The sequence below is a fragment of the Zea mays genome, chromosome 6 (assembly GCF_902167145.1).
Source record: "Zea mays cultivar B73 chromosome 6, Zm-B73-REFERENCE-NAM-5.0, whole genome shotgun sequence".
NCBI classification, from domain to species: Eukaryota; Viridiplantae; Streptophyta; class Magnoliopsida; order Poales; family Poaceae; genus Zea; species Zea mays.
In genome coordinates, this window is record NC_050101.1 from 35,007,004 (window position 1) to 35,024,560 (window position 17,557).

Below are 17,557 nucleotides of genomic sequence, written 5' to 3' on the forward strand. Positions count from 1 at the left end.
AAAACACTTAGAAATGGCCCAAAGGCACATTTCCCTTTCACATACAGATAGTCCACTTTAGCCAAACAGGACATTTGCTGAGTACGTTGATGTGTACTCACCCTTGCTTTACAAACCACCCCCACCCTAGGTTGTCCCCACTGTACTCAGTGCTCAGCAGGAGATGCTAGCAACATGGAGGACTTTGAGGAGTTCCAAGACTACGATGAGTTCTAGTTTATCTTAGTGGCAAACCCCAGTCAGCTACCTGTGTAGGCCTTATCTACTACGTTTCGTATTTCCGCACTTTGATGATATTAATGACTATGCTATGTATTAGACTTTGTGGATGTCTTGGACATCATATTGTAATAAAAGTACCTTTCCGCTATTCACTTTGATCATTGTGTGATGATGTCCAATTATGTAATCACTGTGTACGTGAGTTTCTGATCCTAGCACGTACATGGTTCGCATTCGGTTTGCCTTCCAAAACCGGGTGTGAGATGCCTGATGTGCACAAGCCCTTCTCGGTGTATTGTGATGCTTGCTACACTGGCTTGGGATGTGTATTGATGCAAGAGGGAAGAGTTGTGGCTTACTCGTCCCGACAGCTGAAGGTTCATGAGAAGAATTATCCAATCCATGACCTAGAGTTAGAAGCAGTGGTTCATGCACTGAAGACATGGAGGCATTATCTATACGGACAGAAGTGTGATGTTTATACAAACCACAAGAGTCTGAAGCACATATTCACCCAGTCAAAGCTGAAAAAAGACAACAAAGATAGTTAGAGCTGATTAAAGATTATGAATTGGAAATTCACTACCATCCAGGAAAAGCGAACGTGGTAGCAGATACTTTAAGCAGGAAAAGTCGAGTCAATATGATGGTCGCTCACCCGATGCCATATGAGTTGGCCAAAGAATTTGACAGGTTGAGCCTCGGATTTTTGAATAGCATGCGAGGCATAACAGCTGAGTTAGAACCCACCTTAGAGCGGGAAATCAAAGAAGCACAGAAGAATGATGAGAAGATCAATGAAATCCGGCAACTGATTCTAGAAGGAAGAGGCAAAGATTTTTAGGAAGGTGTAGAAGGTGTGGTATGGTTCAAGGACCGTTTGTGTGTTCCTAATGTCCAGTCTATTCAGGAGTTGATCCTCAAGGAGGCTCATGAGACAGCTTATTTCATACATCCTGGAAGTGAGAAGATGTATCAGGATCTGAAGAAGAAATTCTGGTGGTACGGAATGAAAAGGGAGATCGCAGAGCACGTGGTTATATGTAACAGTTGTCAGAGGATCAAGGCAGAGCATCAGAAGCCAGCCGGGTTGTTGCAGCCGTTGCGAATTCATCAGTGGAAATGGGATGAAATCGGGATGGACTTCATAGTTGGGTTGCCTCGCACTCGAGCCGGCTATGATTCCATTTGGGTAGTGGTGGACCGCTTGACCAAGTCATCCCACTTCATACCTGTCAAGACTAGCTACAACAGTGCAGTATTGGTGGAGCTGTAAATGTTCTGGATCGTTTGTCAGACAGAGGAAAGCAGTTCACCTCTCATTTCTGGTAGTAGTTGCATGAAGCTTTGGGTACACAATTGAATTTCAGTTCAGCTTATCACCTGCAGACAGACGGCCAGACTGAAAGAACTAATCAAGTCCTTGAAGATATGTTGAGAGCCTGTGCGTTGCAAGATTAGTCTGGATCGGACAAGAAATTACCTTATGCAGAATTCTCCTATAACAACAGTTATTAGGCCAGTTTGAAGATGTCACCGTTTTAGGCGCTTTATGGGAGGAGTTGTAGAACTCCGTTGCATTGGGATCAACCTGGAGAAAAGCAAGTGTTTGGGCCAGACATTCTGCTCGAAGCCAAAGAGAACATCAAGATGGTTCGGGAGAATCTAAAGATAACGCAATCAAGGCAGCGAAGTTATGCAGACATGAGAAGGAGAGAGCTGAGTTTTGAAGTCGGAGATTTTGTCTACCTAAAGGTATCGCCTATCAGAGGAGTCAGAAGGTTCGGAGTCGAAGGCAAGCTAGCACCCCGATTTGTTGGTCCGTATTAGATTCTCGCAAAGCATGGAGAAGTGGCTTATCAGCTCAGTTTGCTAGAAGATTTGTCAGTGGTGCATCATGTCTTTCATGTGTCTCTGTTGAAGAAGTGTCTGCGTGTGCTAGAGGAGCAGTTGCCAGTGGAAGGTCTAGAAGTCCAAGAAGACTTGACCTACATAGAGAAGCAAACACAGATTCTTGAGACTGCAGACAGGGTCACCCGGAGGGGCACTATCAGAATGTGCAAAGTTAGGTGGGGTCACCACTCTGAGGAAGAAGCAACTTAGGAGCGTGAAGATGATCTGATTGCCAAGTATCCGGAACTCTTTGCTGGCCAACCTTGAATCTCGAGGGCGAGATTCTTTTAAGGGGGATAGGTTTGTAACACCCTGAATTTGGGGGGGTATAAATTTTTCTTCTCCGATACTCACCAAATTCAGGCGTTACACTCTTTTCTCTTCCCGTTTCGCTCTTTCTTCCAATTTTCAAAGAAGTATAGAGACTATTATCCATATCGCGTGTAAACAAAAACCTAAGTTGACATGGGTGTTGCATCATGCCGAAGCATATTTCTTTTGTCTGATGTTGTGTCTAGTCGCGCGTTTGTCTCGTTTCAGTTTTCGATTCGCGATTTAATTCTGTTTAGAGTTTAGTGCGAGTAGCGGGTTTCCGGCCCAGCCCGCGGTCTAGCCGGGCCCGGCCCTGGCGCGCCCCCCTAGCGCCTCACCCTCCCTTGAGCGCCCCTCCTCTCCCTCTCATTTTTCTTTTCCCGTGCAGCAACTTCCCTCTCCCTCTCTTCCACCTCCCTTGCCCTAGGTGTGATCCGTTGGACGGTTGCCACCAATCGTCGAATCCCAAGGTGAGCTCCCCCTCTCTTCCCCTCTCCTCTCCTCTCCTTCCTTCCTTCACCCCCCGTGTGGCCCCTGGCTGGCCACCGTCCCTGTGCCCTTCCTGCGCGCCCCGCGCGGCTCGCCTAGTGCGTCCTCGGAGCGCCCCCAGCACGCGTAGCGCGTGCGCGTGCTCGCGCGCGTAGCCCCGTTCCCGCGCGCGCAGCCCTAGCGCACGTGGCGTTTAAATTTAGTTTGAATTTAGTATAATTTATGTGCTGCGTCGCGCGCTTCGTCGCATGATGATTCATTTTAAATTTAGATTTATTAGCGTGCTGCGTCACGCGCTTCGTCGCTCGATGATTCACTTTAAATTTCAGGTTATTTAATGTGCTGCGTCGCGTGTTTAGTCGCGCGATGTTTTGTTTTAAATTCAGTTTAAGTGGCGTATGTCGTCGTGTGCTTTGTCGCGCGACGCTTTACGTTATTTTCATATTTAATTCAAGTGTTTTGTGGCGCGACGATTCATTTAATTTTAGTTTAGTCCAAGTGTTGTGTCGCGCGCTTCGCCGCGCGGCGACTTATTTTATTTTTAGCTTAGTTCGTGCGTGCTGTTGCACTCCTCGTCACACGAAAACTCGTCCCACTTTTCAGTTTAGTTCGCATGTGTCGTCGTGCGCTTCGCCGCGCGACAATCCTTTAAATTTACCTTGAGTTGTGTATAATAATTAAACGTGTAGCGTAACTTTATTTTATGCATAGCACGATTGTCAAATTAATATGGTTATGTTTAGACAAGTATTTTAACCCATAGCTGCTTAACGTAATTGCCTTTCGATCGTAGCCTCGGCCGTTGTTTTCTCTTTCTCTCTTAGTCGTAGGTGCGAGCCCTGCACCAAGCGTCTACTTATTTGTTGTATTCTACTGCGTGGTGTATTGTTCTTTTTATATTAAGTTTGTGGAATGTATGTTTGAACTCGTACAGATAACGGTCCGTTGGCGGTATCCGAAGGTGTTGCAGGTGAAGTCCCTAAGCAACAGCTGGTTGGTGAAGGCAAGTGTCCCTTGACCTATCTATGTCCTACTCATTTTATAATTCACTCTTTGCATTTACATAATTTATACCTAAGAATTGAATAGCTTTTTTATCATGTCCTTGTTTACCTATGTGGGTTGGATTATTTTGGTTTAGCTCTATGCTAGTGCTTCACGCTAATCAATGAACATGATGAGATTATTTATGATATGTTGTTTCCCCTTTTGATTATGATGATGATATTGTGACATTTAAGGGGACTCAAGCGATTTCTCGAGTGCCTCTCCGTAAGGACTGGTTCATTAGATGATCACCCGGGAAAACAGTACAACCATGAGAGTGGTATGGGATGTCCTTAGCTGAATAATTTGAGGAACTGAGGTGTAGTGTGCTTCGCCATCGTGCCGTCAATGGGGCTCGGTGTATGCGACTCGCTCTGCCGAGGGTGGTTTGTCCCTTGGAGAGGAGTGCGGTACATTTATGAAACCTAACGGACGACTACAGCCTCAGGGAATCTTTGTAAAGGCTACATAGTGAAACCTTGCCTATTCACCTTGGTAGTGTTTAAGGGTTGATCGGCCCGAGGCAAAAATGAATCACAACTTGTGGGTAAAGTGTGCAACCTCTACAAAGTGTTATGAAACTGATATTTCAGCCGTGCTCGCGGTTATGAGCGGCCTTGGGAGCTCCATTGATTAGAGACACATTGATAAGAAATGCTTGGTTCATAGATGATGATAAGGATAATGATGGTTCTTATGATTATGATTATGATTATGGTTATGGTTTTCTGGTATTCTTTCTGTTTGGAAAGGGTACTTTTGGGTTAACAAGTTGGGTTAATGCTAAAATCTGGCTCTCTACTAGTAATAATTACCCGACCAACTAAAAGCAACTACTTGACCTTAACCCCACATAAAGCTAGTTCACTACAGCCAAACGAGACAATTGCTGAGTATGTTGTTGTGTACTCACCCTTGCTTTACACACCAAACCCCCTAGGTTGTCCACATTGCAACCACTGCTTAGGAGAAGATGAAGTCGTGGTGGAGGACTTCCAGGAATTCGAGCACTGTGTGATGATGTCTGGTTATGTAACTGTTGTGTACGTGAATTGCTGATCCTGACACGTACATGGTTCGCATTCGGTTTGCCTTCTAAAACCTGGTGTGACATTTGACATGCTAGAACAAACAAAAAGCCTAGAAATAGCAAACCCAAAATATCAAAAACTCATGACCTAGGTTTTTTGAGTTTCTCACGTGTATAGTAAATCCAAAGAACTCGTCGTTGTTTAACAGAAACTAGCTAGCTAGAAAAATGTTGCCTTAGTTTAGATACATCCTAGTTGCCTTAATAGTAGCCTAACAATATCTAGCTCAACAGTTTCATGATCTAAAAACACCTGAAACCATATAACTATAGCTCATAAAAATTTCAAACAAGAAAATCGTTCCAAGAACATAGGACACATAAAATCTACACGAGAAAATGGACCCAAGAAAATAACATGCAACTGAGTGCCTATATTGTCATGTTTAAAATGCTAGAACAAATAAAATGCCTAGGAATCACAATCCCCAAATAGCAAAAAAAAACTCATGAACTTGGGTAGTTGAGCTCCTCATGGGTGTAGTAAATCCAAAGAAGTTGTTTGTGAGGAGAAAGTAGATAGAAAAATATTATCTCAACCTTGGTAGTTAATAGTGACATAAGAATGTCTAGGACTAGATAGTTCTATGACCCCCAAAACACATGAAGTTAGTGAAAACGTGAAAATCGATCTGAGAGCACTGGACATAAAAATTACACAAGAAATTGGACCAAAAAAACAACATGTGGGTGAGTGCTTAGATTGCCATATTTGACATGCCAAAATAACAAAACATTTAAGAATCACAAACACAAAATAGCGAAAAAAACTTATGGCCCTAAGTATTTTAGCTCCTCATAGGTGTAGTGAATCCAACAAACATGATATTTGTGAGCAGAAACTAGCTAGTAAAATATTTCCCTAGCCTAGGTACATCCTAGTAGTCTTAATAGGAGTCATAATTTCTAGGACTTGATAGTTATATACCTCACAAAAAATAGAGAACACGTTACAATCGATCTAAAAGCACGAGATGTAAAAATGTACACAAGAAAATGGGTCCAAAAAACAACATGTGGCCGAGTTCCTATATTGCAATGTTTAACATGCTGGAACAAGCAAAAAACTAGTTCTTATTGGAGACCGCACACAAGTGTGTTGCTCTCCTTTGATTCGCATAGACATCAAGTGCTCTCTATGGGTTGATTCTTCATCACTTTGGCATGGTGAATCGCTTATAACCATTTACAGCTTGAGTCGGTCCATCGACAATCTCCATTAGGTGATATCCAAACTCTCGACCGGCACCAAGTTGTCTAGGCGATGCCAATCAACAATAGTAACGAGAGAAAAAAAATCTCATTTGACCTATTCAAGGCTAAAGAGAATGATGGATGCACACTTGCTTCTTTCAATACAATTCTGAGGCACCAATCTCATAATTATTAAATCTCAATTATCTCACTAGTGAAGGACTCTTCCTTTCTCTCCAAATAGGATATTCAGGTGAACAAATAGATAAGAGACCTTAAAATCTAAGCAAAGTAACTAGTCGTTGCCCCTCCACTTAGCTATCAGTGGCACTGGACAAATGTCAGTGGCCGATGGAAATTAGCTAATTTTGGTTGCTTGCCGACACTACCTGACACTACCGACGTAAGTTATGCATAAGTTCAGTCAGCCGAGCATAGATGCGACAGAAATTTGATAACTGTGTTGGCATTTACGTAAGCTGAAGAAAATTATCGTGACCGATGAATATTATGATTTTCTCTGTTATGCATATTGTCCGTAGATTCGTATGAGAAGTATACCTTGATATACTTGGTTGAGTCAGGTTCATCACGACAGGAAAACGGTAAACATTCGACGGCTAGGATATCTTCGACGGCTTCTTTGGGAGCCGTCAGACATAAGCTTCTTTGTGAATGTGAGGTGATGTTTGTGAATGTGAATACTTATGTTAATTGATGTTTGTGAATGTAATTGTGAATGTGAATATGTAGTTGTATATGAAATCTGTGTTTTTCTGTAAATGTGAGAAATTTACAAAAATAAGATTTTTTTGCAAATGCTGAAATTCATTATGTTTGATGGCTTAACACAAGCCGTCGGACATAATAGGGGCTTATGTCCGACGATTTAACATAGGTCGTTGGACATAATAGGGTCTTATGTCTGACGCCTTGGTGGGGCCATCGGATATAATAGGTGTGGGCCCCACCAACGGACGTTAAGACCGTTATCGAGGATAACCCCCGACGGCTGAAAGTGGCCGTCGGATATAAACTATTTTCGATGGCTGCCGTAAAAAATAAGGGTATTTTCGACCCTTTACGATCAAGGGATATGTACCGTCGGACATAAGCCTTCGACCGTCGGAAATAGATTATGTCCGACGGCTTTAGACGTCGGAAATGCCATATTTTACTGTAGTGAATTATTTGTAACGTGATTCTATTTTTTCATCTTCGGCTATTACTAGAGAATTTTTAATATGGGGACTCCACGCGTCAGTAGTAGGAAGGCTTCAACATACCACGAGTCAAATTTGAAAAGAATTAACGCGAGAACGCATAAGGAAAATGTCTATCAGTATATCTCGTATGCTTTCTCTCCCACACACACAAAACCTCTTCGGCTTAATTAATAGAAACATGCATCTCTACATTTTTTGACATTAGTAAAAGAAATCAAATATATATATATATATATATCTACTACTAATTATGTTAGCAGTGTAGGCGTCCACACACCCCCACGGTTCTGCCTCTGCTTGCCCCGCTTCCGTCAATCACGCGCCTCGCCCAACCGCCCCATCCTCAGCGCTCCCACCCCCGTCCGCCCAGATCTGGATCCCGCCCCCGTCATCGGCGTCTCCTCCCCCACGCATCCGAGACCCAGATCCGCCGCTTCCCCGTCAAGCTCCCCAGTCTCTCCTCACCTTCCTTCCCTCCCCCTCCCTGCTCGGTCCGTATGGCGGCTTGACGGCGAATTGGATCTTCCTTGGCCTCCTCTCCCTGCGCCCCTCTGGTCGCCATGGAGCTCACCGCCCGGACCTCCAGCCACCGCGCCTCCCATCGCCGACCGTCAAGCGCCGCATTGGGCGCTCCTCCCAAACCCTGCCGTCCGCGGATCTCCCTACACGACCATGGATCTCCCCCCTGGCCACCGTCCACGGATCTCCCTGCACAACCTAGCTTTGAAGCAGTCGCGGCGCGAGTTTGCCGCCTGTGTGGAGGTTGTGGCCGTCGTCGCTTAGATCGACCTCTGTTTCACGCCTTCGTCTCCGCTGCCCTCAGCCCCCTTCCGCTCTCAGATTTTGGCATCTCCCGGTCTCACTAGCGTCCTTCTCTCCTCCCGCGCAGATGCTTCGCGGCGGCGGTGAACTGGATTCGGCCGCTCGCCAGGGCCTTCTGCGGCGTGTCGGCCTCGTGAGCGGATGCGGGGGCCAACGAGACGCCCAGCCTGTAGGTACTCACACCCGATCATTCTGCCTCCTGTTGCCGTGTAGGATTTAGGCATCCATGGGAATGGCGTCGTTTGGGGTGCCCACGTGTGATTGCTCCGTGCGGAGTTACGGTTCCAGCGCGTGCCCTGCTACTCACTCTTTCTCAATTAACGTTTGGGGTGCCCACATGCGTATTGCTGTTCGTGTGCTCTCCCCTGTTTTAAGGTGCCGATGTGATGAGCCGTCTTGTGTTCAGTTGTGCCTGGCATTCGATGCTCTCTTACTCGTCGCATTAGTATTTGACCATAAATAGTATCATCCCCAGAACGAGAATGTTTTGGCAGCTACCACTTTGTTCTCTGGGAGCTGGAGTGTTGTTTACCTGTTCATAGTTTAATCTCAAGTATTTGTACCATCGAACCATTGCTTGTATTGACGTGTTAATGTTGTAATTTCTCATGCTTTTATGTCCTGTTTTGAGCCAATATGCCGTTAACGAAACACCTTAGAGTCGCTATTATCGATAGCAATCCAGCGCTGGCGTCAAGAAGTTACCTGGGCAAAAACATTATACCTGATTCTAGGGTCAGCACCGTTACCCCTGCAACCATTTCCTTCTTCAAGGGTATGATTCTGAATCAACTATGTGCATCGTCATACTTAATTTCAGCTGTATTTCAACTTTCAACGGTATTTGGATTTAACTTTGAGCTTGTATGTTCATGTGTCATATCGTCTTCAAGGGTATGTTGTTTACACATATATTTACACATTTTGTTTGATCAACTATACCAAATCATAGTTTACTTTAGCTTTAGCTTAAGTCAAATTTTACTAAATGTGAACATGTGATCTCACTGACATGGGCTATGAAGAGACATCTCAGCTTTGAACATCTCCTTTTTCTCTTTATTTAAAAATATGTGAATGTGATCTTTTATACATACATATTCACTGTTGACTAGCAGAATTTTATACATACATGTTCTGCTGCTAGCTGGTGCTACCCATCTTCAACGGCGCAGCCTACATCTACGAGGCGCACGTCCGGCGCTACTTCAAGATCGGCTGCTACGTGAGCCCCAGCTACAGCGAGCACCACCGCCGGGTGCTGCAGATGACGAGCCTTGACGCGTGCAGGTCCGTCGAGCGCTTCATCGACACACACGGGCCCGACGCGCTCGATAGGATCATCCGAGCTGTGAGTTCTTTCTTCTTCGTCGTCCTAGCTACGCGCCTTGTTTTTTTGGTTTCCCTGACAGAGAAACATCTGAAACTGGTGTAGGCTGAGCAGGAAGCCAAGAGGACCTAGCAGCTTAGCGTGCGCTGTAACTTAAGGGATTCAGTCCATAGGGCTTCAGAATTCAGATGGTGGTGAAGGCGAAGCAATGTGAATTGTTTGGGGCAAAAACCGAAGTAGCCCGATGCTCTCCTACCCCTCAGTTCTGTTGAGAAGGATAAGACAAGTTAACTTTAGTTGTCTAACTACTTAAATACTTAAATTTTATCCTTAGTTATATGACCTTTATTCTGGTAGTGCATTGAAGTTCTTTTATGTTAGGATGCTTGAGGTCTGACATGCTACTGGTAGTGTATTGAAAATCTTTTATGTAACATTGGGTAACATTGACATGGGGTTCAACATATTAGTTCTTGTGTTTCTCTTCTTTTGGGCATGATTGTCTCTGTTAGCTTCAATGCTTTTGGGAGTACTACCTGTTTAAGAAGTCTTTGCTTACATTTAACTAACTTGATGGTATTGCAACAAAGCCAACGCTAGGCTTCAGATATGAAAGCAGTTTTAGCGACTCGGTCTAGGTTGTTCTTCTCAATAAAAATCATAGAAAAAAAAATCTGCTTTTCATATCATTCATAAATTGATTTGGGAATGGGAATCCTTTTGTTATCCGAAGCATAAAGTTTTCTTTTGGATCTTGTCAAACCTAGACTTAGCACTAGAAACATTATGAGAGGAAGGCATATGAATTGGAATCCTATGACTGTTTTGTGCCAGCAATTAGTAGAAACAATTTTGGACCATATGTTCTTCCAGTGCCCCTTTGTTTCCTCATCTTTGGTAAGCAGCTAATTGTCCTATAATTGTTTCTCTACATTTTCCATCTCGCAGTTTTAGTTGTGTTAATTTGATGCTACTGCAGGAGCACGTCGTCACGGCGCTTTCAGTGGAGAGCTACTACAGGTACGAACATGCTTATTTTGCAAACTGTGCTTGCTGTTCATGTAAAGTTTCAGAAATCCGTCTTTTGCCATTCGATCGGCCACTATTGTGTTTCATTTCTTGTGCTTCAGTTTCTTGTTATTCTAATATTTTCTCATTTCAGAGGATTTAAATTATGGAAGTAGGCATATAGAATGAAAATCATCAAAAACATTCTAGCCAAGTGTGCTGCCAGGATAGTTTGATTTCTGATATTTTTTGTTAAGGATCAATTATATTAATAATTCAATAATTTCTGTAGTTCAAGTATATTTTTTTCTCTATAAGTATTGTACCTATGATGCAAATCTATTTTAAAGTGTGTACTAAACTATGCACATAGTTGGGATTTGGGAGGTGACGCTAACCTTGGTAAGAACTATTAGTGGTTCACTTGTTTTTGAGCCTTATCATTTTGTATAATCCATACTTGTTCTATATTTGATGGTATTGCACAGCGCTTTGCTTACATACCTGTTTAAGAAGGCTTTGCTTACATTTATCTAACTTGATGGTATTGCAACAAAGCCAACGCTAGGCTTGTTCATTTAAGTTTTCTTTGTTACACTCAACGTGAACAATACCTCATGTTCTTATAGCCGTAGTGAACTCAGACATATAATGATGTTATATCTTTACAACTAATTAAGAACGTACCCAGCCCCACCGGCATCACCACGCCTTCGCCATCTTCCTCCCTCGACAATCTCACATCGGCGCCCGCCCCAGCCCTGCAGAGGTCGCGTACGTCCAGATCCCCACCATCCCCAGCGAGCTCTTGTCCTCCTTCGTCGTGTCGTACCAAGACGGTGTAGATCTGGAGCATTTCCTAGCGGCGGATCTCGGAGAGGTGAAGGACAAGTCGGTTTTCTAGATGATCTGTAGCCCTCCCGATCGCCCCTCGCTCTCGCCCCCACGACGCGCCCGCGCCCACGCCCAGAGACAGCTGCGCAGAGTTCTACGCGGGCGTGGGCCAGCGTGCGAGGTATGGGCGTCCGTCGAGGAGTTCGGGGCCGTGGGCGACGGCGCCACGCCCAACACCGCATCGTTCCGGCGTGCCGTCGCGGAGCTGGGCTCGAGGGCCGCCGTTGGGGGAGGGGCCAGGCTCGACGTGCCCCCTGGGAGGTGGCTCACGGGCAGCTTCAACCTCACCAGAACGTGCCACCCTAGTCCCCGCCCAGCAGCTGGCTCTGGCGGGTCGCCTTCCTTCTCGTCCTCATCCTCTTCCGTCGCGACCTCCGTATCCTAGCCCGACGATATCTCCTTTATCCTCAGCTCCTTCCTCTGACCCGGGGACGACGTCATCACCGAACCCTAGAGAGGGCCGAGAGGACGCAAACCGTAGATAGCCATGGTCGTCATTGTTGAGGGCAACAGCTTCATCCAAGGCGACAAGGAGGAGACCGCTCTATCAGCTCCCTCCTCCGGCGCAAAGGCCAGGCGCGCCCCGTGAAAGGGAAATGTGCCCTTGGGGCCATTTCTAAGTATTTTGGTGATTGAGTGCCAACACAAGTGTTTTTTGTGTTAATCTATGCAAAGTGGTGGACAAAGTGCAAATCAAGTCAAAACGTATGTTTCTAGACTTAGTGCATTGTTTTATGGACTAATGTATTGTGTCTAAGTGCTGGAAACAGGAAATATTGAATTGGAGAAGAGATGGCTAAGTTCAGCCAAGGTCAGCGTAGTCTAGGTGCACCAGACTGTACGGTGGTGCACCGGACAGTGTCCGGTGCGTCAGCTGGCTCAGGCGAACTTGCTGCTCTTGGGAAGAAATAAACGGCGTACGACTATAATTCACCGGACTGTCCGGTGTGCACCGGACAGTGTCCGGTGAGCCAACGGTCGACTGGGCCAACGGTCGGCCGCGCGATCTGCGCGGGACACGTGGCCGAGCCAACGGCTAGAAGGAGGCACCGGACAGCGTCCGGTGCGTCAACAGCTCCCAGGCGCCAACGGTCGGCTTCGCCAAATAAGGAAAGAGAATCCGCACCGGACAGTGTCCGGTGGTGCACCGGACTGTCCGGTGCGCCAGGCGACAGAAGGCAAGAATTGCCTTCCCGGATTGCTCTCAACGGCTCCTAGCTGCCTTGGGGCTATAAAAGGGACCCCTAGGCGCATGAAGGAGATAACCAAGCATTCCTTGAGCACTCTTGATCACTCACACTCCATTCTTGCGCACATGTTCAACATTCTAGTGATTTAAGCTCCGTTCTTGTGTGCTAGTCTTTTGAGCTTAAGTCTGGGTCTTGTGTGTGTGTATTTGCTGTGATCTTTGTGTCTTGTGTGAGTTGCTAATCCCTCCCTTACTCCGTGCTTCTTTGTGAACTTCAAGTGTAAGGGCGAGAGACTCCAAGTTGTGGAGATTCCTCGCGAACGGGATTAAGAAAAGCAAAGCAAAACACCGTGGTATTCAAGTGGGTCTTTGGACCGCTTGAGAGGGGTTGATTGCAACCCTCGTCCGTTGGGACGCCACAACGTGGAGTAGGCAAGCGTTGGTCTTGGCCGAACCACGGGATAAAACCACTGTGCCATCTCTGTGATTGATCTCTTGTGGTTATTGTGTTTTGTTGAGACTCCTCTCTAGCCACTTGGCGATTATTGTGCTAACACTTAACCAAGTTTTTGTGGTTTAAGTTTCAAGTTTCGCAGGATCACCTATTCACCCCCCTCTAGGTGCTCTCAATTGGTATCGGAGCCGTTCTCTTCAAGAAAGGGACTAACCGCCCGAAGAGATGGATCCTAAGGGCAAGGGGATGGTGATCAATGACAAGGAGAAGGAGTCATTCGTCAACGAGCCCAAGGATGACAAGCCTACCGACTCGGGCTCGGGCCACAAACGCAAGGATGGGAAGAAGAAGAAGACAAGGCGCATCAAGGAGATCGTCTACTACGACGACAGCGACGAGTCCGCTTCTTCCCAAAAGGACAACGACGACAACGACTACGAGAGAAGGAAACCGGTTAATTCGAACTTTTTTTTGACTACTCTCGTATTCCACAAAGTACAAATGCTCATTTGATCTCCATTCCACTTGGCAAACCTCCTCACTTTGATGGAGAGGACTACGGATTTTGGAGCCACAAAATGCGTAGTCACCTGTTCTCTCTCCATCCAAGCATATGGGAGATTGTGGAAAGTGGAATGAAATTTGATAGCTCAGATAGTCCTATGTTTATCAATGAACAGATTCATAGAAATGCATAAGCTACTACTGTGTTGTTAGCCTCTTTGTGCAGGGACGAGTACCATAAGGTGAGCAGCTTGGACAATGCCAAGCAGATCTGGGACACCCTCAAGATCTCTCATGAGGGGAACAACGTCACCTTACTCACCAAGATGGAGTTGGTGGAGGGTGAGCTTGGAAGATTCGCGATGATAAGGGGCGAGGAGCCAACTCAAACATACAACCGGCTTCAGACCCTTATCAACAAAATAAGGAGCTACGGAAGCACACGATGGACGGATCACGACGTCGTCCGCCTAATGCTAAGGTCCTTTACCGTACTTGATCCACATTTGGTGAACAATATTCATGAAAATCCTAGGTACACCAAGATGTCGCCCGAAGAAGTCCTTGGGAAATTCGTGAGCGGGCGAATGATGATCAAGGAGGCGAGATACGTGGACGACGCGTTGAACGGTCCAATCCAGGAACCTCAACCCATTGCTCTCAAGGCAACAAGGAGCAAGGAGGCGCTACCTAGCAAGGTGGTGCAAGTTGAGGCGGCCGGGCTCAATGATGAAGAGATGGCCCTCATCATCAAGCGCTTCAAGACGACGCTAAAGGGTCGCAAGGGACAGCCAAGCAAGACCAAGACAAAGGGGAAGCGTTCATGCTTCAAATGCGGTAAGATTGGTCATTTTATTGCTAACTGTCCCGATAATGAAAGTGACCAGGAACAAGGGAGCAAGAGGGAGAAGAAGAAGGCATACAAGAAGGCTAAGGGCGAGGCACACCTTGGCAAGGAGTGGGACTCGGATTGTTCGTCATCCGACTCCGAAAATGAAGGACTCACCGCCACCGCCTTCAACAAGTCATCCCTCTCCCCCAACGAGCGTCACACATGCCTCATGGCGAAGGAGAAGAAGGTATGTACTCGAGACAGTACTACTTATGATTCTTCTAGTGATGAGGAGTCTAGTGATGAAGAAATAGATTACTCTAGTTTGTTCAAGGGATTGGATAGAACTAAAATAGATAAGATCAATGAATTGATTGATGCCTTGAATGAAAAGGATAGACTCTTAGAGAAACAAGAATACCTTTTATATGAAGAGCATGATAAATTTGTTAGTGCACAAAATTCACTTGCTCTAGAAGTTAAAAGAAATGAAATGCTTTCTAGTGAATTGTCTACCTATCATGACGCTATCTCTAGCTTAAAGAGAATTAACAATGATTTAAATGCTAAACTAGAAGTAGCAAATAAATCTAACTCTTGTGTAGAACATGTTGTAATTTGCACTAGGTGTAAATATTTTAATGTTGATACTTGTAGTGAACACCTAGATTGCATTTCTAAATTAAATGATGAAGTAGCTAGTCTTAATGCCCAACTTAAGACTAGCAAAAGTGAATTTGATAAATTAAAATTTGCAAGGGATGCCTACATGATTGGTAGACACCCCTCAATTAAGGATGGACTTGGCTTCAAGAGGGAAGCCAAGAACTTGACAAGCCATAAGGCTCGCATCTCCGCCAAGGAGAAAGGGAAGGCCCCTATGGCTAGTAGTGCTAAAAAGAACCATGCTTTTATATACCATGATAGGAGACAATCTAGAAATGCTTATAGGAGTTGTAATGCTTATGATGCTTTTGATTCTCATGCCATGTTTGCTTCTAGCTCTTCCTATATGCATGCTAGAAATATGTCTAGGAGAAATGTTATTCATCATGTGCCTAGAAAGAATATTGCTCATGCTCTTAGGAAAGTTAATGAATCTTGTACAATATATCATGCTTGCAATGCTTCATTTGCTATTTGTAGAAAGGATAGGAAGGTGATTGCTAGGAAGTTAGGGGCAAGATGCAAGGGAGATAAAACATGCATTTGGGTCCCTAAGACAATTGTGACTAACCTTGCAGGACCCAACAAGAGTTGGGTACCTAAGACCCAAGCCTAAATTTGCCTTGCAGGTTTATGCATCCGGGGGTACAAGCTGGATTATCGACAGCGGATGCACAAACCACATGATGGGGGAAAAGAGGATGTTCTCTTCCTACGTCAAGAACAAGGATCCCCAAGATTCAATAATATTCGATGATGGGAACCAAGGCAAGGTAAAAGGGTTAGGTAAAATTGTTATTTCATCCGAGCACTCTATTTCCAATGTGTTTTTAGTTGAGTCGCTTGGATATAATTTGTTATCTGTTAGTCAATTATGCAATATGGGATATAATTGTCTATTCACAAATGTAGATGTGTCTGTCTTTAGAAGGTGTGATGGTTCACTAGCTTTTAAGGGTGTACTAGACGGCAAACTTTATTTGGTTGATTTTGCAAAAGAAGAGGCCGGTCTAGATGCATGCTTAATTGCTAAGACTTGCATGGGCTCGCTATGGCATCGCCGCTTAGCACATGTGGGGATGAAGAACCTTCACAAACTTCTAAAGGGAGAACACGTGATAGGTCTAAATAACGTACATTTCGAAAAAGATAGACCTTGTGCAGCTTGTCAAGCAGGGAAACAGGTGGGAGGCTCTCATCACACCAAAAATGTGATGACCACATCAAGACCTTTGGAAATGCTTCATATGGACCTCTTCGGACCCGTCGCCTATCTAAGTATAGGAGGAAGTAAGTATGGTCTTGTTATAGTTGATGATTTTCCCGCTTCACTTGGGTATTCTTTTTGCAGGATAAATCTGAAACCCAAGGGACCCTCAATCGCTTCCTCAGGAGAGCTCAGAATGAGTTTGAGCTCAAGGTAAAAAAAGATAAGGAGCGACAACGGGTCCGAGTTCAAGAACCTTCAAGTGGAGGAGTTCCTTGAGGAGGAAGGGATCAAGCACGAGTTCTCCGCTCCCTACACACCACAACAAAATGGTGTGGTAGAGAGGAAGAACAGGACGCTCATCGATATGGCGAGGACGATGCTTGGAGAGTTCAAGACCCCCGAGCGATTTTGGTCGGAAGCCGTGAACACGGCTTGCCACGCCATCAACAGGGTCTACCTCCACCGCCTCCTCAAGAAGACATCATATGAGCTGCTAACTGGTAACAAACCCAATGTGTCTTATTTTCGTGTATTTGGGAGCAAGTGTTATATCCTTGTGTAGAGAGGTAGAACTTCTAAATTTGCTCCCAAAGCTGTAGAAGGGTTTTTATTAGGTTATGACTCAAATACAAAGGCGTATAGGGTCTTCAACAAATCATCGGGTTTGGTTGATGTCTCTAGCGACGTTGTATTTGATGAGACTAATGGCTCTCCAAGAGAGCAAGTTGTTGATCTTGATGATGTAGATGAAGAAGACGTTCCAACGGCCGCTATGCGCACCATGGCAATTGGCGATGTGCGACCACAGGAACATTTGGAGCAAGATCAACTTTCTTCCTCAACAATGGTGCATCCCCCAACCCAAGATGACGAACAGGTACCTCAAGTGGAGGCGCATGATCAAGGGGGAGCACAGGATGTTCAAGTTGAAGAGGAAGAAGCACCTCAGGCACCTCCAACCCAAGTTCGAGCAATGATTCAAAGGGATCATCCCGTCGACCAAATTTTGGGTGATATTAGCAAGGGAGTAACTACTCGATCTCGATTAGTTAATTTTTGTGAGCATTACTCCTTTGTCTCTTCTATTGAGCCTTTCAGGGTAGAAGAGGCCTTGCTAGATCCGGACTGGGTGTTGGCCATGCAGGAGGAGCTCAACAACTTCAAAAGAAATGAAG

At 45.3% G+C, this 17,557-nt stretch overlaps 1 pseudogene; it reads left to right on the forward strand.

Annotated features, from left to right (window-relative positions):
• Positions 1-9,427: 9,427 nt before the first annotated feature.
• LOC103629181 (HVA22-like protein f) lies at positions 9,428-9,757 on the forward strand (annotated as a pseudogene).
• The last annotated feature ends 7,800 nt before the right edge of the window (positions 9,758-17,557 follow it).